Source organism: Chrysochloris asiatica, unplaced genomic scaffold (genome assembly GCF_000296735.1).
Source record: "Chrysochloris asiatica unplaced genomic scaffold, ChrAsi1.0 scaffold00184, whole genome shotgun sequence".
In the NCBI taxonomy this organism is placed as follows: domain Eukaryota; kingdom Metazoa; phylum Chordata; class Mammalia; order Afrosoricida; family Chrysochloridae; genus Chrysochloris; species Chrysochloris asiatica.
In genome coordinates, this window is record NW_006408702.1 from 2,867,051 (window position 1) to 2,890,839 (window position 23,789).

A 23,789-nucleotide genomic window follows, 5' to 3' on the forward strand; every position below is an offset into this window, starting at 1 on the left:
GGAAGTAAAATTTTGCTGAAAAAAAAAAGAATTAGTCACTTTCTCTGTGAGCCTCAGTTTCCTTGTATGGAAAATGGGAATGAAAATTTCTGTCTTATAGAGTTGTGAGGACTAATTGACGTAAGACATATCACTTAGCAAATAATGCTTTGTATGTGTTACAAAATCCAGCAAGTATTTATTATTGCTATTTGATGATACTTAATAATGTTCTACCTGGAGAGTGGGGTTTTATCTTGTGAGCTGATGACTGCCTAGTAAATGCAGACTCTAATTCAATTTCTCTCTCCCTCTTAATCACACGCACACACACACACACACACACAGCACATACCACTAAATTTAATTATAAGCCATTCAGCATTGTTGTTAGGTGCTGTCAAGTTGGTTCCGACCCACACTCAGCACCCTCAATTATAGCAATCCCGGATAGGGTTTCTGAGGAGCAGCTGGTGAGTTTGAACAGGTGAACTTTCAGTTCAAATAGACTTTGCATTCCAACGCATTAACCCGCAGCACTACACCAGGACTCCATTCAGCATTGTTGTTGCTGTTGTTAAGTGCCGTTGAGTTGATTCTGACCCATAGTGACCCTGTATAGAGTTTCCAAGGAGCAGCTGGTGAGCTTGAACCGCCGACCTTGCAGTTCAAACTGCTTTGCACTCTGATGCATTAACCCACAGCGCCACACCAGGACTCCATTCAGCATGAGAACACCTGATTTTGGGGGGCTAATAATTATGAAAGAATAGTAATTACTGTAAAGTATTATTATTACTGAAGGAGTCCTTGTGGTGCAGTGGGTTAAGCACTGAGTTGCTAACTGAAATGTCAGTGGTTCTAACCCACCTGCCACTCCGCAGGAGAAAGATGAGGCAGGCTACTTCTGTAAAGATTACACCCTCAAGAAACACTATTGAGTAGTTGTACTCTGTCCTATGTCGGATCACTAAGCGTGGGAACCAACTTGGCACTTAACAAGTCTGTCCTATTGGGTCACTATGAGTTGGAAACATCTTGACGGCTATGGATGTGGTTTCTTTGGAAGGAGGGCATTACTAGGTGTGGGCTCAGCATTGGACTGCTAACCACAAGGACAGCAGTTTAAACTCACCTGTCACTCTGAAGGAGGAAGGGAGAGGCTGAAGATTTCCAGTCATGGAAATCCTGTATCGGGATAGACTCGATGGCAGTGGGCTTGGTCGTTTGATTATTACTAGAGCACACTGACATCAGTACTTATTGTCTCAACGCCATGAACAAGTTGCTCTGAAAACTATAGACAGCTGTGTTTGCTCTAAAGAAGAAAAGAAGTAGTAGAAAGAAAGAGAGAGAGAGAGAGAGAGAAAGACACGTAAAAGAAGAGGTATCAGAGGAAAAGAGTAGGTAATATACTCTGAACTGACTTGACTGAGGAGACCCACAGTGTTCCCACCACCAGCTGCCTGACTCACAGGGTAATGGAGTGGCTTTAATGGAAAACATCCCTCCGCCTGGTGAGACTGCAGCCCTCCATAGTTGATAGCATGTAATACAAAACACATTTGTCATTTTCCCTTATACCTAAATAAATAAGTACCCAGGGAGAAGGAGAAGCTCACTACAGCAATCTGACTTGGTGATGCATCTAGAGAAAGAATGCATACCCAAGGACTGGCACGTAAGATGAGGAAAACAACCAGCCAAGGGAAACAACTGAAAAAGACCTACCACATTGGGATGGGGTGGAAAATGACAAATGGTATGGGCAGTGGAAGAAATGAATCCCTCGAGAATTATATCATTTTCATTAGATTGAGTCACTGTAAGAAGACTTGGGGGAACAAGTCAAAACCCATTACTCAGGAAGCCTTCAGAGCTAAAGTCACAGTTTTATAGGTTGTGTGTGAATATTCATAAAACACGTTGGGTTTTTATAAGTCATGTTTCTGATTGATTGGAAGCAATGCTTTACCTTTGAGACACTTGGCAGAGGAGGGAGGCATCTCAGGGTGTTGAACTGTTGGGGAAGCGCTTGACCTCTACAGTGGCCACATGGGAAAAAAAAAAACCAAGAGGCTGAGCATGACCACTCTGAAGACCTGTCTGCTGGAGGCAATGTCCCACAGGAAAACAAGCTCATCTCCTCTGAAGTGTTTGTCTGTCTGGTTTGTACATTTCCCTGACTTCTGGTGTGGCACTGGGCTGCAAACCACAAGGTCAGCAGTTCCAACCCAACGGCGGATCCTAGGAAACCCCATAGAGGGTCGCTATGATTCGGAACCAACTCAACGGCACTTAACAACAACAACAACAAACCCACTCAGTGCTATAGGTAATGCCCTTTTGTGCTACACCAAATAAAAACTGAAACCAAATCTGTTACCATCCAGTTGACCCAGACTCATATTAACCCCATGTATGTGTGTCCAAGTAGAACTGGGATCCACATGGTTTTCAATGACGGATTTCTTGAAAGAAGACCATAGGCCTTTTTTCTGAGGACCTTTGAGTGAACTCAAATCACTGACTTTTAGTTAGCAGCCGAGCATTTTAACTGCTTCCCCCACCAGGGACTTCTGCATTTTACCAAAGGGCTCATGGTATTCCTCACAGGGACTCCAGAGACACCCTCAGGTTGTGGCGTACATGGGGGTCACATGGCTTCCTATCATAGTAAATTCACAGGTTTAGGGGTGTATTTCATGGCTTCGGTCTCCCATTTGCATCCTATCATACATTTTCCCCTAAATCTTCATTGACTCTAAACTTGTAACCTATACGAATGAATATAATCTCTCAAAATGACACTCAAAATGTACTTCCTTTCCTTTAACTGGTAGCCCTAATTCTACTCCTGGTAAATTGTAAGAGTAAATTTAAGTCAGCCTAGAAAAAGAACTTAACCTTTTAAAGTGTGAGGACACATAGCAACAATGAAGATAAAGTGTTTTGTTATGTCTCGTCTTTGATTTGTCATTAGTATTCATGGTCTAATAAGAATGCTGTTGTAGTTGTTAAGTGCTGACCAGTCAGTTTTTTCACTCATACCAACTCGCTATCTGGATTCCTAGGGGTGGCTGGTGGTTTTCAATTGCTGATCTTATGGTTAGTAGTCAGTGCTTATCCTTCAGGCCACACTAGGATGCCAATGAGAATATTCATAGAGAAAAAATTAAGTGGCTCTGGTAGTGTGATGGTTACGAGTGAGGCTGCTAATCTCACGGTCAGCAGTTCTCAGCTACCAGCTGTTTAGTGGAGAAAGATGAAGCTTTCGGCACCCGTAAAGATTTACAGCCTCAAAAACCCTATTCAGGATTGCTATGAATCGGAAACAACTCCAAGGCACATCATCACCACCACCAGTTTCAATATAAAGAAAACAAAAATCCTCACCATTGGAGCAGTAAATAACATCATGATAAATGGAAAAAATGTTGAAGTTGTCAAAGACTTCATTTTGTTGGCATCAACCATCAGCACTCATGGAAGCAGCAGTCAAGAAATCAAGCAACAAATTGTATTTGGAAAATCTGCAGCACAAGACCTCTTTAAAGCATTGAAGAGCAAAGATGTCAGCTTGAGGACTAAGGTGCGCCTGACCCAAGCCATAGAATTTTCAACAGCCTCATCATGGGAGAGCTGGACAGTGAATAAGGAAGACCACGGAAGAATTGATGCATTTGAGTTCTGGTGTTGGAGAAGAATATCGAAAGTAACACAGAATGCCAAAAGAACAAACAAATCTGTGTTGGAAGAAGTACAACCAGAATTCTCCTTGGAGGCCAAGATGGTGAGACTTCGTCTCTCATACTTTGGACCATTGTCAGGAGGGATCAGTGCCTGGAGAAGGACATCATGGTAGGTAAAGTGGAGGGTCAGCAAAAAGAGGGAGCCCCCCTCAATAAGATGGACTGTCATGGGAGTAGTAGCAATGGACTCAGACGTGGCAGAAATTTTAAGGATGGGGCAGGACCGAGTGGTGTTTCATTCAGTTATACATAGGGTCGCTATGAGTCCGAAGCAACTTGACAGCCCCCAACAAAAACTACAACACTAAATTATAATGACATGTAACAAAATATAATCGTTGTAACAAGTAATATTTTTTAAAGCTAAAATTTCTTGAAACTTACTCTTTACAATATATCTGTCCCAAAATGAAATAAAAAACAGAACTTCAGGCTGTTACAAAATAAAAATGATAAAAAATATATGCATCATTGTGGCAAGGAGGGGAGTGATTGACTTTTCAGTCTAAGAGTGGAGGTCTAGAAGAGAGGAGAGCAGGATCCTACCCAGAGAAAAAGTGACGCCAGAGACGGAGGCAGAGAGGATAACATGGAGGGATGGAGCAGCTGGGGACTCTAGACCCAGAGAAGGAGAGGGGCTGTGTGCTGATGACCAGGGGTGCAGGCTTGCAGAGTATATCCTTCGGTTGGTTGATGTTGCATGGAGGGGATTGTAACCATGGCAATGAAACGATATATGATAGGATGAATATAAAACTAATGTTCTCCCATGTAAACCATCACAAAATTTACAATCAAACATTTAAAAAAAAGAATAAATGCCAAGAAACTGAAAAAACTTATAAATATATTATATACATATATGCATCAGAAAGGTTATGATACAGCTAAAGCTGTACTCTGAGGAAAGTTCATAGTCTTAAGTACTTAAATTAATAATATTCACACAACTAAACATATTAGGGAGAGAGCAGTGGCATAAACCTGAGGAAACTGCAAGGAGAGTAGTAAAGATAAAAGGAAAAAACAGACACATGGCAGTAGTGCCAAGTACACTCAAGAGCAGGTTATTGCCCCCCAAATAAGAGCAAACTAACTGAACTTAAACAAGGAAAAAAGAGGGGGTGGGAAGAACACAAAAAGAATGGAAAATGTGAAAATGGAAAATTTCTCAACTACAAAGGAAAAATTTTAATGATTTCTAAGACAATATGAAGTGCTAAAAATAAGCACTAGAAGAAATAGAAATAGAAACAAAACCACTTGCATACTAGACATTTTTAAAGTTAAGAAAAAAAATTACTGTCTAGAGAACACAGAGCCCAGTTCGTTTTCTGGATGAAGTCTATCAACAATCCAGGTATAGACAATATTCTCTAAACTACTACAAATCATAAAGAGGGAAAGCCTCCAGATCATTTTTTATTTTGAAATCATATTTTGAAATATTTTTAAGCTTAAAAAAAAGTTAAACAACAGTCGAGATTCCCATATGAGGGGGCTTTGCAAAGGTTGTGGAAAAATTCTATCATCTTTGAATTCTATTATTCCATGAAGTTTTTGAAGCTCCCTCATAGATCCTTCTAGCTTCCCCTAACATTAACATCTTTAAAAAACTGAGTATATTTTTCAAAACTAAGAAGTAAACATTGGCATAAAATTATTAACTAAACTACCAACTTTATTTGGCTTTCCCCAGAGGTTCCCCCCCACCCTTTTCTTTCTTTCTTTCACTAATGTTCTTTTTCTGTTCCAGGATTCAATCCAACATACTGTGTTGCATTTAGCAAATTATTTTTATAAGTCAAAAATTATATATAGACAACATTTGACAGGACCTCCCAAAAGAAAAATACAGATAAATCTCACTCATGAATATAGTTCCAAAAGGTCTATTTAACCCAGTCATGCTATAAAAGAAAAATACACCACAGCTAACTGAAGTCCAAGACGTGAGAATGTTCCGTTTTTGGAAATCTGTTAATATAGCACAGAGTAAGTCAAAAGAGAACAACTAAATAACTTTTTAAATAAACATATAAAAGTCATTTTGGTAAACGCAGCACAATCTATAGTTTACTCTCTTAATGAAATGATTGTACACACATACCAGCATTTTGCTTAATGACCAAGTGCTGAAAGTATTTTTATTAAATTCAAGAAAAAGACAAGAATGCCCATAGTTACTACAATTATTTGGAAATTGTACTGGAATTACTATCCAATGAAATTAAACAAGAGAAAGTAAGTGTATAAAAATTTGGAAAGTAGTAAATTCTCATTGTTTGTAGGTTACATAATTGTATACTTCAAACACATACGGAAACCAAGTAAAAAACAATTATAAGCAATAGGGGAATTTAGAACAATGACTGGGGGCACAGTTACACAAAAAAATGAATAGCTCTCTTATTAGAGAATGTAAGAAAACAGTAGTTAAAAAGAGAGAGAAGGTGTCCGTAGTTTAGCAACGTGAAGAACGTACTCAGTGTCACCGAATTGTCCATGTAGAAATGGTTGAATTGGTGTATTTTCTTCTGTGTATGTTCTCAACAGCAAAATAAAATTTAAAAACAGAAACCACACACACACACACAAAGAACACCAAGGGCCATGAGAAAATTAAAAATTGGGAAAGCCTATCTTATTAGATAGAAGAACTCAACAGTCTAAAGGTAGCAATTTTCCCTAAATTTATATGATCTCAGTAAAAAATACTAGCATGGCCTCAACTATGCAAGCTAATGATAAATTCACATAAAACGAAACATTTATTCAACTCTAAAAAATTGGTGAGAAGAGCTATAAAAGAGGGTCAGCCCTATCACATATCAAAATATTATAAAGCTCTTAGTTTGATGTTTTAGAGTCCTGGTGTGGTGCTTTAGGATAGGTACTGGACTGCTAACCAAAAGGTTGGCAGTTCAAGCCCACCAGCTCCTCAGAAACCCTATATAGGGTTGGTATGAGTCAGAACGATTCAACACTCAATGGCACTTTGTTGTTGTTGTTGTTAAGTGCCATCGAGTCGGTTCCGACCCATAGCGACCCTGTACAGGGTTTCCGAGGGTGTAAATCTTTACAGGAGTAGAAAGCCTCATCTTTCTCCCGCGGAGCAGCTGGTAGTTTCGAACTGCTGACCTTAAGGTTCGCAGCCCGTTTCGTAGCCACTACGCTACCAGAGCTCCTTTACAAGTTTGATTTTGGGATCTGTGGATTGTATAAGTGGTTAACACACTTGGTTGCTAACGAAAATAGTGAAAGTTTGAGTCTATCCAGAGATGTGTTGAAAGAAAGTCCCGGTGATCAATCTGCTTGTGAAAACCCTATGGAGCGAGCACAGTTCTACCATAATATACACAAGGTTACAGTGAGTTGAAATCAATTCAATAACTCAGAGAGAGTACCGAAAGAGACCAAATATATATGGGAATTTGCTAGATGATAAAAACTGCATTCTAAATCAATGGATAAAGGGGTAGGTTAGTCAAAACTGACATTATGGGACTGGGGTAGCAATTTGTTTTTAATTTAATAGTGATCCTTAACTCATACCATTTCACTAAAAACTTCTAGATGGCTGAAAGATTTAAACGCACAAAAGACTAAGCTGCCAAAATGCTAGAAGAAAACTTGGAGCTATTCAAACTACTCACGCACACAAAAGAGAATTCATGGAAACAATGGGAATTAAAATAATAATGGAATTTTCCACCAACTTTTTTTTTTCAGTTAAAGATTTTATTGTGAATCGAATGGTGAAGGTTTACAGAGAGAATAACAGTTTTACATTAAACAAATCATACACTTTTTTTTTTTCAACTCAATGACTGTAATCCCCTCCATGGAAAAACAACAGTTGTCCTGCTTCCTCCTTGTGGTTACCAATGTACAAATATCCTCTTTTAAACTCTTATGTATTTGTGGGATATATAATTACATACATATATGTGGGATATATAAACATAAATATATCCCACTCTTCCTCTCATACCCAGTCAGCCTGTGTCTCTGTCCAGAATCTACGCACAGCTGTTCCAATATGGTTTCCACTTTTTGAAGTCCCTGCCTCCCTGTAAATAATCATTGAGTATTTTTAGGAGGCCTTTTTATAGAAGACAAAATCTCAACATGATTGATAAGACTTATGAATCTAACCACACAAAAATTAATTATTTGTTTAAGAAAAATTATTATAAAAAAATGAAAAATAAATGACATCTGGGACTGGGAGTGAGAACAAGGAGTTATTGTTTAAGAGTTACTGAGTTTCTTTTATGAGTAACGATAAAAAATTTGGAAACTGAGAGTGGTGATGGCTATACAACTTGGTGAATGTAATTTATTTAATATCATTTAAATTAATAATATTTGGCTCTCATGGACTTGTTTTTTCATTTTCTTCAGCTTCAGTTTGAATTCGCGTATCAGTAATTGATGGTCTGTTCCACAGTCTGCCGCTGGCCTTGTTTTCACTGATGATATGGAGCTATATGTATATGCTTTACCACAATGTGGAAGAAAGTATTTGTCATAGGCTAGAAAAAGAGATGATTTCCATAATACATCATGATAATGTTGAAAACCAATAAGAAATAAACAACAGAGAGAAGTAAGTTATTCTCATGTAAGAAGGAATACAAGTGGATGCCCAACCTCAATTATAATTAAGTAACTATGATTTAATTTAAAAGTATAAAGCCTTTACTTGTTTCTGTATGTTGTATGTATTATTTATTGTAATCTTAAAATAAATTAAAGAAAATAAAATGTTATTAAGACAGACTTAAGGATGAGAAGGGATCCTGGTGGGGTACTGCAGGTAAAGCCTTTACTATCAAATTAGGCAATGATAAAAAAAAAAAAAAATGGATTCTCCACACAGTGTAATGAAGTTGTTGTTAAGTGTTGTTGAGTCAGTTCTGACTCATAGTGACCCTGTATAGAGAGAGATTCAGAGGAGCAGCTGGTTGGTTTGAACCATTGACCTTCAACTAGCAGTCCAGTGTTTATTCTACAGCACCACACCAGGAGCCTCTGTCATGAAGTAGGAATCTCCTTCACCAACACCTGTGACAGGTGTAACTGGTACAATTTCTGGGAAGGGCTACCTTTTGCCTTAGTTGACCAAGTAAGTACTCATAGAAGGATGAAAAGCTGATCTGCTACCATGTTGTAATCGCCAAATGACCCCAAAACCTAAGTGACCATAGTTAGGAAACTGGTTAAGGAAATCGTAGGACATCCAGACAGTGGAACACAATGAAGCAGTCAATAAGAATGCAGGAATCTGATGCTATTTTTATAAAGACCAAACAGCAAAACCAAAAATATGAAGTCAAAACTAAGTAAGACGCTGTTTAGAGTTTATTATATAGGAGTCCTGTAGGATAAGCACTGGAATGCAAGGTCAACAGTTCAAACTCACAAGCTGCTCCTTGGAAACCTTCGACAGGGTCGCTATGAGTCAGAACTGACTTCACAGCACTTAGCAACCACAACATACAGAAAGCAAGATTCTTTTGATAAAGCAAGAGGGTACAAGGAACGCTTATGGTACTGAATATGGTCTGGTTTGGGCCAAAGGGTCTACATTTTATTACTGTGCTCAATAGTACATTGCTGTTGTTGTTAAGGGCTGGCCAGCCGTGTTGTCACTGATAGTGATAACAACAACAATCATTCAGAATCCAAAGGGCAACGTTTCGATCTAGGGACAAAGTTGAGAAGGGATGGGAAGGTGGGTGGAATGGAAACTAGGAAGCTCAGGGAGGAAGTGGGATAACTGTTGTTGTAGGGAAGGGATTGCAGTCATTGAGATGGAACCAAGTGTGTGATTTGTTGGATGTAAAACGGAAGATCTTATGTGTAAACCTTCACTCAATTCACACTAGAAAGTTTAAAAAGGAAAAGGAAAGTTGCTCTAAGGAATGCAGCAACTCTGTATGGAAAGCACTGGACTACAGACCTTAACATCAGCGGCTTAAGCCCACCAGCCCCTCTGTGGGAGAAAGATGAGGCTTTCCGCGCCTGCAAAGATTTACAGCCTGGGAAACACCATACAGGACAGTGGAAAGCAAGTCTCCCTCTTACCCTAAATTCCCATCAAGTCAGAAGCAACTCGATGACACTTAACAACACAACAACAGGGTGTCAACATTGGCAGTAGTCAGGCACAGACTCTGAATTCACCGTCCTGGGTTGGCCCCAACAGGCTGGCAACCTTTGGCAAGTCCTGTCCCCTTCTATGCCTTCAATTCTATCTGTAAAATGGGCTGATAATTGTACCAACCTCACAGGATTGATGAGAGGATTAAAAACAAGCTGTCCAAGCAAACAGTAATACTGAGTAATACTCGAGTAACACTCGAGTCTCTCCTTACAACGGCTAAAGAATGCTCTAGAAAATGCAGTCACGTGAAAGCAGCAAAAGGCAGAAGCTGGTGTATGGCACACGCCCATTCATGGAAAAAGTGAGGGAGAACGGTGCTTTGTAAACTTCTGGAATATAATGACCCCCACAAAACTCTGACTACAGTGACCTCTCTGGAGACAGGGATCAACTGGGAATTTAGGGTACGAGGGAGACTTGCTTTCCACGATACAGTTTGACTTCTCCCCCTTATGTATAAGAATTACTTCGTCAATAAAGATGTGAAAATGGAGTGTTACACCAGCAGTAAGCTGAAAGGTCCCCTGCTCTGGCTGGGAATTCCACATGCCCCTCGCCTTTCTCTCTGCCCACTGATGCTTAAGCTTTCCATAATCATAGAGCTGGATGTCATGTCAGTCCCCAGTGGTGTTGACAGATCCCATCTCAAAAGTCCCTTTATTAGACCTTGTCCCTGGATAAAGCTTGCAAATTGCTCTGATCTGAGCAGACAAAGCCATCGCTCATTCTCTGGATTTCTGAGTACCCTACACAATAACATAGGAATTGGTGAAAATTACCCGAGATAAAGTGTCCTTTAGAACATCAAAGTCCCCAGTTTCCAGGCTGTAGGCTGCAGGTATGCGACAGGCCTGACAGGCCAGATGGACGGCAGAGATAAAGCAAAAAGTGAAATTCTCCGGACAGAGCGCCACAGATGCTGGGTTTGGTGCTAAGGTTTCTGTGAAGGGGATTAATGTTATCCTCAGAGGCGTGAGCACAGCCTTTTGCTTTTACCTTCAAAACCAGGTAATCAGCAGCAGATAGAAATCAGAGAAGGGAGCCTTTAAAGCCTTTCCCCTGCTGGGCTTACTTCATTCTGAGCTGGGTCATCTCTCCGGATACACATGTACCTCTCATGACATGGCTAAATTCGTTTCTCACTGTATTTGGAAGGTGAAGCCTCTTTCTAGTGTTTTCAACTGCAGCCTGGCCTATGTTTCTGAAGGATGGTTCTGACAAACTCACCACTTCCTTCAATTGACAGAAACAACACACATGAATGCCCTAGTCCAGATGGAACTTTGCACATGTTCCCAAAACACTTACATTTGTTGTTGTTGTTGTTGTTGTCAGGTGCCATCGAGTCGGAACCGACTCATAGCGACCCCATGCACAGCAGAACGAAACAATGTCCGATCCTGGGCCAACCTCACCACCGCTGCCACCCCCGAGTCCATCAATGATGCCACCTGGCCGATCCATCTCGTTGGAGGTCTTCCTCTTTTTCTCTGACCCTCCACCCTACCCAGCATGACATCCTTCTCCAACGACTGTTCCCTCCGGACAACATGTCCAAAGTAGGAGAGACGAAGCTTAGCCATCCTGGCCTCCAAGGAGCACTCTGGCTGCACTTCTTCCAAAACAGATCTATTGGTTCTTTTGGCAGTCCATGGCACCCTCAGTATTCTCCTCCAACACCACAACTCAAAGGCATCAATTCTTCTACGATCCTCCTTATTCACTGTCCAGCTTTCGCATCCATATGAGGTTATTGAAAACACAATGGCCTGGGTCAGACGCACCCTAGTCCTCAAGCTGACATCTCTGCTCTTCAACACTTTAAAAAGTTCCTGTGCAGCAGATTTGCCCAGTGCAATATGTCGTCTGATCTTACATACCCAATCTGAAATCCGCTACAGGTACTGGAAGTTTAAATACAGGGAAATGATAGTGTTGTACAAGTCTTTGATGTTACTTAGTACCCCTGCTTGATCACTGAGTTCTGTTGTTCTGGGAAGGAACCATTTTGCTATATAACAAAAAGAAATGAGAAACAGTTTATATGAGCATTAGACTGTTGGACCAATTGGCTTTATTCTGTCTATTGCAGCATCGAGCATTCTGTTCATGAAAACATTTCACTAATCCTTACATAATTGTGTGGATCTTCAGAGATCCCTGGGATGAGGCATGCTCTTCTTTTCTTAAGAAACAGCATGGAACACCGACCAGAAAGAATTTGGTAATATGGACAGACAGATGGATCCAACACCATGAAGATCATTTAAAATAAAGTGAGAAGTTAAAAAAAAAAAAAGTGTTTTTGGCATTTTGGGAGGTGGAAGAAGTTGGGAGGGGTCTGAATCCAAAGTAATCTTGATGTGTGTCTAATCCATAAATGTCACCAACCCATCAAAACCCTGGGACAGTATTCTTGCACTCTGATATCTGGCTGAGGAGAAGAAATATCTATGGATAAACTCTGTCTTGTCTGGAAGCTAGAAATACATAGTGCAACAGGAAAGAATAAGGCACTATGGGTCACAAAGACCAGTCCCCAACTAGCCAAACCCAGACTCACACTTTCAGAGGGATGCTGCCTTTTGAAGTCATTTTCTCAGGAGGCAAGCCAACCAACCTCCCCTAAAAATGTGGTCTCATTACCCTATCATAGTCACAGATATTTTTTGGCCAAAACATGGTATTACCCACTGTTATGGATTGAATTTTGTTCCTCCAAAATATGTGTTGGAATCCTAACCCCTATACCAGTAGAAATGAACTCTGGTAATGCAGTGGTTAAATGCCTGGTTGCTCCATTGGAGAAGATCTGAGGTCTGCTCCCAAAAGGAAGGAAACCCTATGAGACCATTCTGCTTTGTTCTATGGAGTCATTATGAGTTGAAAAGGCCACACGGCACACAACAATCAATATACTTGTAGATGAAACCCTACTTGGAAATAGGTTTTGTTAATGAGAGATTTCAACATTTGGTGAGGGGATGGGAACACAGATATCCTGTGAGGATCTTCTGAAAGCCAAAAACTAAAGGAATACCCAGAACTACTACAGGCAAGGAAGTGGCACAACTGACTGAAATGTTGGCAGTTCAAACCCACCAGCTGCTCTGTGGGGAAAGACCTGGCCTTCCCATTGTGAGAAAACTGAACTCGGTTTTTTTAAAGTACCCAGTTGTGGTATTTCTGTTGCAAAAACCCTAGGAAATGAAAACACTCACTGATTGATTCTTCATGTGAACTGAATGGCTTATAACTGGTTTCAAATATGAAACCCCTCGTCAAAGAAAAAAGCTTTGCCGCTCGTCAGGAAAGTCTGAAGAAGATGCCATGAGCCCTGAGCTTGGAATCCAGTTAAGCTTCAGCCAGGACTGTATCACTGCTGTAAAATACCATCTCCAGAAAAGCCCACTCTGACCAGGACACCACTCACTGCTTGTGTGAGAGCTGTGTGTTCTCTCAGCATCTACCTCAGGAGCTCAGTCAACACCTGAAGGGTCCCTAGTCCCCACTGTAGACAATGAATTCTTGTGGTATCAGGTCTCGGGAACCTGATCTAGGGAATGACTGATTCCCAGTGGCCTTGAAATGTGGGAAAGAGCTTTGTTAGTCCGTTTTACCTCAGTGGAGCCACACCTAGCTATTTCCCAGGGGTCATTGAGGGCCACTGTACCAAAGTCAGGAGCCCTTGTGGCACCGTGGATTAAACATTGAGCTCCTATCCAAAAGATCAGCAGTTCAAATCCGCCAGCCATGCTGTGGGGGAAAGGTGAGACCGTTTGCTTCAGTAAAGATTTACAGTCTCAGAAACCTTATAAAACAGTTCTATAAGATTGCCATGAGTAGGAATCCAGTTGCTGTCCTAGGTTGGCTCCCAAGGTCAAATGGAGTCTTTTCAAAGGGTCCCATCTACTGACTGAGACTTATCCCCACAGGTCCCAGGTTGCAGATGCCTGATTTCAACAACTCAGGAAGGTCCTTGAGCCGCAAGCCTTCCTACACAGATAAGACATAAGCACATTTGGGATTTTAAATATATTTTTCTTTAATGATAAGAGTGTGTTAAGTCTGGGGTGGGAAGAGCGGCTTTGAGCAGAAAGGGATACATTAAGTTATAAGTCCTGCTTCGTGAGTGCTCATCCTTATTAAACTTATGACTAACCCTTGTTTCATATCATCTTTTTAATACAGTAAGTATATTTTTGAACTATAATTAAGGGGGGGGGAAGGAAACATCTTCAATTACTCTAAATTAAAAGCTGTGGTGTATTAAGAGCCAACCACTCACAGACACATGAAGTCCAAGGCAGGCAGATGCTGTTCTCCCCACTGCACAGATATGGAAGGGAAAGCTCGAGGGAGACCAGACCACACAGCCGAGAACGATCCACAACTGACCACACAGCTGAGAACCATCCAGAACTGGATCTGGAACCGGGGCTTGGCTCTGGCTCTTTCCGCACAGGCGTGCTTGCTATTCTACTGCACATAGTCCTGACTGTTGGTTTTGTTTTGTTTTCAGGCTTTTGTTGCCGGGAAGTCAGAAAAAAGTAAATAACCCTAGTTACTGTTATTTTCTTAAATGCCATCGAGTGTTTTCGACTCATAGCAAGTCTGTGTAGGGTTTCCAAGGAGCAGCTGGTGGATCTGATTCACCTACCTTGTGGTTGGCAGCCCAGTACTTATCCTACAGTGCCACACAATAACCTTCTTAAGGAACATATTGAATGAAACAGAACTATGAAATAAACTTGAGACAAAACTTCATAATTCTTTTTAAAGTCTTTCAAAAAATTAAAGGGCAAAGAATACATAGAAAACAGAAATGGCATGCTTAATTTCATTCCTTTGCTCTCTTTTCTAGTTTTGCATTGCCTCTTACATATACCTATCCCTGGGTGGCGTCATTGGTTAACTCTAATCCAAAAAACACCCAGAGGAACCTAGCAAGAAAGGCGTGGCAATCTACTTCTGAAAAATCAGCCACTGAAAACTCCATGGAGCACAGTTCTTTTCTGACATACTTAGGGTTGTCATGAGTCAGCATCCATTTGACAGTCACTTGTCTATGAGATGTACATTGTAGTCACCATGATGATGTGATTTTATTATCTACTTTTAAAAAAATGTTCTATCACAAAGAACGTCCTTTATCGCCATTCATACTTCACATTGTGCTGCAAATCTTAGCCAGAACAATGAGGCAAAGAAGGGAAATTAAAGTTACCCAAACTGGCAAAGAAGTGCAATTGTCTCTATTTGAAGATGATATAATCCTATACATGGAAAACCCCAAAAATTCATCAAGAAAAGTACTGAAGCTATAATAACTGGAATTGGAAAGACTCAAAAAGTGACAGAGTACAAGATCAACATACAAAATTCAGTCTGATTCTTTACACTAACAGAGAAGTCTGAAAAGGGATTCAGGGAAACGGCACCGTTTACAATAACCACCTAAAAGATTAAATACTTGGGAATAAATCTAACCAGCCACACCAAAACCCATACAAAGGAAACTACAAAAAACCAAAGAGACCGGCATAAAATGGCGGAGTATACCATACTCATGGATAGGAAGACTTAACATTATGAAAATGTCAATACTACCCAAAGCAATCTACAGATAGAATGCAATCCCAATCCAGATTCCAACCTCATTCCTTACAGAAATAGAAAACGAATCACCAACTTTATATGGGAAGGAAAGAGACCCTAGAAAAGCAAAGCCTTCTTATCTACTAAAAATAACAAAATAGGAGACCTCACACTTCCCTACCTCAAAGCTTACTACACAGTTGTGGTAGTCAAAACAGCCTGGCACTGGTACAAGGACAGACACATAGATCAATGGGACAGATTTGAGAACCCAGAAGTAAATCCAGCTACCTACAGGCAACTAATCTTTAACAAAGGGCAGAAAGTCATAAAATGGGGATGAGATGGTCTCTTTTAACAAACAGTCCTGGCAAAACTGGATATGTTGTTGTTGTTGTTGTTGTTAAGTGCCATCGACCCGATTCCGACCCATAGTGACCCTGTACAGGGTTTCCAAGGAGTGACTGGTGAGCTTGAACCACCGACCTTACAGTTCAAACTGGATATACATTTGCAAAAATATGAACCAGGCTTCATATCCCCACCATATACAAAAACAAACTAAAGATGGATCAAAGATGAAAATGTGAAATCTAGAACTACAAAGATCATCAATGAAAAAGTAAGGACAAGCTTAGGGGCCCTAACATATGGCATAAACACACTACTAAATGTAACTTGAGGAGTCCTGGTGTGGTGCTGTAGGATAATGCACTGGATCACAAGGTCCACAGTTCAAATTCACCAGCTGCTTCTCGGAAACTCTATACAGGATTGCTATGAGTTGGAACCAACTCCATAGCACTCAACAACAACAACAAACATAACTGAAAACATACAAACAGCAGAAGACAAACTAATAAAGCAAATTCTAAAACTTAGACACTTCTGTGCTTCAAAAGATTTCACCAAAAGAAGTAAGAAAGAACCCACAGGCTGGGGGAACATATTTAGCAATGGCTTATCCAACAAAGAACTCAACTCTAAAATTTATAGAAAATTTCAATATCTCAACAAGAAAAAGAAACACAATCCAGTTGAAAATGGACAGAGGACATGAATAGACATGGCATGAAAGAAGACATTCAGGCAACCAACAAACATATGAAGAAATGCTCACGATCATTAGTCAAATCAGAACAATAATGAGATATCATCTCACCCCAGCATTAATTTTGTTGTTATGTTTGAAGGAAAAAAAAAAGGAAATGACAAATGTCTTCAAGGGTATAGAGAGACTAGAACCCTCATACACTGTTGGTGGGAATGTAAAATTCTGCAACCACTGTGGAAAATGGTACAATGCTTCCTTAAAATTTTAGGACTAGAAATGACCTAGAAATCTTTCTACTTGGTCTATGTCTTAGAGAAACAAGAGCCTTTCTACACGAATACATACATGCACACCCTCAGTCATCATAGCACCGTTCACAATAGCAGAAAGGTGGAAACAACCCTAATGTCCATCAATGGAAGAATGGATAGACAAACTATGGTACATACACCCAATGGAATACTCCCCAACATTAAAGACTAACAATGAAGCTGTGAAACACCTCATAACATGAATGAAACTGAAGGACATAATGCTGAAAGAACTAACAGAGTCAACCACAAAGGATAAATAGTGCATGAGATTACTAAAGGAGCCCTGGTAGTGTCGTGGCTTATGCTTTGGGCTGTTAACCAAATGGTCAGTGCTTTGAAGCCACCAGTGGCTCCACAGATTTACAGTCTCAGAAACCCTGTACAGGGTCACTTGGAGTTGGAACTGACTCAACAGCACACAACAACAACACTAGTGTGAAAGGCCAAAAAGAAATATTCTCTGATGGGATGGGAGGAGAAGGAATGGTAAGTCACAGGCTGGAAGGTTGCTGTTGCTGTTGCTAAGTGTCACTAAGTCAGTTCCAACTCAAAGTGACCCTGCATAGGGTTTCTAAGGAGTAGCTGTTGGAGTTGAACTGCCAACCTTGAGATTAGCATTCCAGTGCTTATCCAACCACACCAGGAAATGTGGAGGGTAGACACATGCTAACCTGAGTGAAGGGGAAAACAATGCACAATAAGAGCGAGGTCAGCAAAAAAAACAAAAAACAAAAACAAAAACAAAAACAAAACCGAGGTAGAGGAAGAGACAAAAGGAGGGAGAGGAGGAGTGCAAAGTTCAAGGAAAGAGAGTTAAATACTGCCATATACACAATCCTGCAACAAGAGCGGTCTATGTGTGGACGCATGGACACTCAGCCTGAATGAAAGTGGGAGGGTCAGTGGGACTAGATCTACAAATATATTTAAGGTTGACATTCTATACATATGAATTTGCCTTTACTACAAATATTTCCATGAACATGGTTGAGCATGTTAAGTGTGTTTGAGTCACTTCTGACTCAGCGTGACCCTGCTATACAGGAGCATACAGGGGTCAAAGTTATAAAAACTTCTTAGACATAATCAAGCTCCTTGAGGAAATGAGTCATTGGGAGCTCAGAACCACAGTTGGGAGACATGAAGGCCACTTGGCATAGCATGGGCTACAAAGATAATGTTCTACATCCTATTTTGGAGAGTAGTGACTGGGACCTGTAACTCTTGTGAGCAACTATCTAAGGAGGAGCATCTATTGGTGTCTTCCTGTCCAAACAGAGGAAGAGTGAAGAAAATTTATTAAAGCCTTTTGGAGACAATTAGTCCAATGGATTAATGGATCACACGAACATCAGTTTCCATGATCCTGAGATCAGAAAAATTAGACGGTGCCAAGCTACCACCACCAACACTCTGAAAGGTATCACATTAGAAGATTTTGGTAAGAGTGGGAGAAAAAATGTGGTCCAAAATTCAAAATCATACAAAAAGACGAGATTTACTGGTCAGGCAGGAACTGATGAAACCCCTGAGGCTATCGCTTTTATCATCCTTCAGGTCTGGAACTCAACCCTATGGCTCAGTTTTCAGCCAAACAATAAAGAGGTCTACATGGTTAACAATAACATCAGGGAGATACACACACCTTATAATAACCAACTGTGTGAGATTTTAAAAAGGCAGCATTTACCCAAAGACAAAGTTCAGAAGGGTTAGGAAGGAAAGAGAAACAGAAAACAAGTAGAAAGAGGGGTAAATAATGTTACATTGTGGCGGGCGATTGCAATCAATGCCATAAAACAAAATATGTACACATTGTTGAGTGGGAAACTGATCTGTGCTGTAAAACCTTCACTTAGTTCACAATAAAAATTAAGAAAGAAAAAGAAGGCTCAATGGAACACAATTCTACTCTGCTCATATGGGGGAAATGTCAATGGCAACTTTTGTTGTCTTATTTTATTTTATTTTATTTTAAATCGCCATTATAGACCCAAGGTATTTAAAGAATGAATTTTGAGTCCTATCTTTTAAGAAAAATGACTCTTGGCTTCCCATCTCTACCTATCATTATATCGTTTTGCATAGCAGAGAAATTAGCAACCTGATTCTTTCTCCAGCTGTCATTTAAAATAAAAAGCTGTCTTATTTGCTCTTCACAAAAAAGTCCAGTAAACGCAGCAGCAGGCGGATAGGGCTAATGAAACATAATTAATGGCATCCAGCAGGTTCCCAGTATCCCATTCACCTGCACGTTTCCCAATGATGCAAGGTGGTTGTCATGATGAGTATTTTCAGTGTGTGGTTGGGCTGCCCCATGCAGCAGGGAAAAGTGTGTGGCCTCAGCATACAGAGGCTGCTCACTCACACTGCTTCACAGAACCAGGTTGTTGTTGTTGTTATGTGCCGTGGAGTCGGTTCCGACTCATAGCGACCCTGCACAGGGTTTCCAAGGCTGTAAATCTTTACGGGAGCAGAATGCCTCATCTTTCTCCCGCAGAACAGCTGGTAGTTTCGAACTGCTGACCCTAAGGTTCACAGCCTGATTCGTAACCACTACGCTAGGGGAAAGTTATTCAACACTGGGCCTTGGACCAGTGTTTTACCAAACTCTGCCTTAACTCATCAGTTTGGATTAAATGGTGTACGCTACCTGTACTTATTAACCCAATCCCGTTAGGGAAAGGGGTTTTCCTTTGAAAATGTATCAGTTAACAAGGTCATCTGAGAATAGAATGGATCCTGATCCCATCTCAGTGGCATCTTATAAAAGGGGAAGAGAGTAGACACGGAGAATCATACAGAGTGAAGACAGACACTATATAAAAGACACATCCCAGAGCCCAGGAAAGCCAACAAATGCCCAGGGCTACCAGAAGTTGGTATGGGGCTATAAGATAAGCATTGGACTTCTAACCTCAAGATTACAGTTCAAACCCACCAGCCGCTCCTCAGAAGCCCTACACACGGTCATTATGAATCGGAACCAACTTGATGGCACTTAACAACAACGTGGCCACAAGCTGACCGAGACAAGGAAGGGTCTTTATCCACAGCAGATAGAAAGACCATGACCCTGCCAACACCTTGAAATCAGACTCATAGCCTCCAGACTGTGAGACAATACATTTCTGTTCTTCAAAATCACCTACTTCGTGTATTTTGTGAGAGGACAAAGGCACCCATGTTTACTGGGACTTACTGGGTGTGCCAGGCACTGCTATAAGCACTTTTCAGGCATAAATTCACTGAATTCTCTTAATAATGCTACGAAGAACAGGAGGACACCAAGGTAACAGAGATATGTTACCCACACAAAGCAAGTGGGTAGTCAAGACATGAAGCCAGCTGGGTGATGCGGTTTCCGCAGTGGACGAATTCCAGCTCAGCCTCTCAGCCGACCTGAGCACCCTTCACCTGGGAGGGGTTCCCATCAAGAACATTTAACCTAAATCTGATTGAACCTTTACACTTAACTTTAGAAGACATTAAAGAGTTCTGTGAGGAAATGGCGCACTCTGCAAGGTAACTGGCTTAATTGCTTTAAAAAGTCAATGTCATGGGGCGAAGTGCAAGTGTGTGTGTGTGTGTGTGTGTGTGTGTGTGTGACTGTTTTAGATGAAAGGAGACTAAGAAGGGGGCAAGGAGTGAGGGGGCTTCAATGTTTAATCAAGTGTGGTGGTGGTTGCACAATATTGTACATATAATTAATGCCGTTGAATTGTAGAATTAAAATGGTAAGATGGCAAAGTTTTTCACAGTAAAAGAGAGAGAGAGAGTCTAAGAAAACATAAGGTGTTGTCTTAGATGGTATTACATTATTGCAATAGTAGGGACTGTACAATGACTATGTCTGTTATGTAGAAGAGTATCCATATTTCAGAAATGCAATCTCAGGTCCTTAGGTGCAAAGGTTCATGATATCTGCAACTTATTTTCAAATAGTTTGACAAGAACACACATGTTGTTGTTGTTAGGTGCCATCAAGTTTGGTGCCGACTCATAGCAACCCTATGTACAACACAACGAAACACTTCCCAGTCCTCTGCCAACCTCACCATCATTGCTACATTTGAGCCCATTACTGCTGCCACTGTGCCAGTCCATCTTGTTGGGGGTCTTCCTCTTTTTCTCTGACCTTCCATTTTATCAAATTTGATATCCTTCTCCAGGGACTGGTCCCACAGGACAATATGAACGAAGTATGAGAAACGAAGTCTGGCCATCCTGGCTTCCGGGAAGCATCTGGCTGCGTTTCTTCCAACATAGATCTGTTTGTTCTTTTGGTAGTCCATGGTACTTTAAATTCTCCTCCAACACCATAGCTCAAATGTTGCTGTACAGGGTTTCCAAGGCTGTAAATCTTTACGGGAGCGGAAAGCCTCATCTTTCTCCCAAGGAGCGGCTGGTAATTTCAAACTGCTGACCTTGTGGTTCACAGCCCGATTCGTAACCACTACGCTACTCAAATAGGCATATTTAATAGTTTCAAGTTATTTAAAACACAGTGTTTGATATATTTCACTTGAGTTTATGCATCCTTTTAATGGTCTTCATTACTTTGACCAAGTTCTAAACAATTAAAATTTAAAGCATCTAAATATTTTGCTAATTATTTTTAAATACTAAGCAATTTTAATAATCTATTAATACTGATGGAGCTCTGGTACAGTTCAGTGTGTTAAAGCATTGGACTATAAAATCGGATTGAACCGCAAGGTTGGCGGTTCAAGCTCACCAGCTGCTCTTTGGAAATCCTATACAGGGTCGCTATGGGTCAGAACCCACTGGACGGCATCTAACAATAACATCAATAACATTGATAGGTGTCCTTGAGTGACACAAATGGTTAAGCACTCAGTTACTACCTAAAAGGTTGGTGGTTCAAATTCACATGAGGTGCCCTGGAAGTAAGACCTCAGGAACCCGATGGAACAGTTCCACTTTGCACACATTGTGAATTGGAATCAACATTTTGAGTTGGAAACAACACATTATGAGTTGGAATCAACTTCCTGTCAGCCACTACAATATTGCAATAATATTGATAATCACATTGTACAGTGGACTTTTGTTTGTGCAGAAATGGAATGAAAAGATCATGGCATTTTCCCAAGAACATTTAGAAGTCCCACTGTACAAGTGATTAGTGTGCTTGACCTATTTGCAAATGCAAGTAAATGACCAGAAAGATCCAGACTTTACCAGAAGAATAAACGGGACAAGAAGCATTTGTCTCCTGCAAAGACTTGAGCTTAATTCTTTCCAACTCTAGGGTAGAAAGGCAAAACAAACCCAGGAACCCTAAGTTCCAAACCTAGGAAAAAAGGTTAGAAAGAGGGTGCAAATGATGATTTCATCAACTACTTCCACTTCATTTCCACCTCCAACTGTCAGTTTGTCCTACCATGGTGGCTTGCATGTTGCTGAGGCTCTGGAAGCTATACCACTGGTATAACAAATGCCAGGAGACTAGCTCATAACTTCCAGACTATGGTAAAGAATGTTCCGCTGATCTACTTCTGAAAATTAGCCAGTGAAAACCTTACAGATCCTGATAGAACATTGTCTGACTGATTTGCTTTAGATACTTCCTCAGGAGGGATCATTCACTGGAGGAGGACAACACATTTGACAACATAAAGAGTCAGCAAGGGCAAAGGAGACATTCCGTGAGATAGACCGAAGCAGTACTTGCAGCAATAGATTTGAACTTGCCAGTGACCTTGAGGCGGATGCAGGACCAGCTCATATTTTGTTCTGTTGACTCGACAGCAGTTACTGTGGCTACTTTATTGATAACAACCTGGCAATGTTTCAAGCTGGAATGACTAACTTCGGAAAGCCAGATCCAAAATAATTGGACCAAAGTGTGTCTTAGCAGTCATTAGCTGGGTGTTTCTAGCTGACCGTGTTTGTGACCTGCCTAATGTGCTTCTCCCCAGACCCTTGTGGTATGCCAAGCTGTCCAGCATGATGTGTGCCCACCTTGAAGACCATGGCAGAGATGGGGGGAGGCCAAGAAGCATGGACCCAGAAGTCATCAGTAGCTTGAAGTTCCCAAGTTCCCATACATCCTCCCTCCAGAGACCCCATTTGTGCCTCCTTCCTAACCCAAAGTTCTCCCCAAGCAAGGGGCAGGGTGGGGGTGGCAGTGGAACCCCAGTTTGATAATGCGAGTTTCCCTGGGGTCGGTGCTTAACCCTCTGAGCCACTGCAAATATTCAAATGCTCCATTTACATTCAAATCAATTTGTACAATATCTATAAATTTAAAATTTTTCTAAATCTTTGTAATTCCTATTAACTAATAATTTCTTTGATATACCAAATCCACTGCCATCGAGTCAATTCTGACTCATAGGAAGCTTAATTGATACGGTCTTGTTATGGTTGCTAAGTTCCGCCGAGTCAGTTCCAACTCATAGCGACCCTGTATAGGGTTTCCGAGGAATGGCTGGTGGGTTTGAACTGCCAACCTTACGTTCAAACTGACATTGCGGTCCAGTGCTTATCCGAACAGTGCCACACCAGGACTGCTTAATTGATATGGTGTTGTTGCTATTAAGTGCAGCTGAGTCGGTTTCATCTCATAACGACCCTACATAGGGTTTCCGAGGAGCAGCTGGTGAGTTTGAACTGCCAACCTTTAGGTTCACAGTCCAGTGCTTATCCTACAGTGCCACACCAGGATAACTAAAAATTCCTGGAACGATCTGAATTAATAAGTTTAGAAAAAACTATGATACTCTTTCTCCATGGATGCCTTATAAAATTATTTTCTTAAGGTGGTGGTTAAGGGCCGTGGAGTCAGTTCCGACTCATAACAACCCTGTACAGGGTTTCCTGCGCCTACAGGGAAGACCAGTTAATACCACTATTATTCAAATTTATGCACCAACCACTAAAGCCAGTGAGGA

The 23,789-nt window shown here is 40.9% G+C and overlaps 1 pseudogene; it reads right to left on the reverse strand.

The window, feature by feature from the left end:
- LOC102831663 overlaps positions 1-1,233 on the reverse strand; it is a 10,631-nt pseudogene extending 9,398 nt beyond the window's left edge.
- Positions 1,234-23,789: the final 22,556 nt, after the last annotated feature.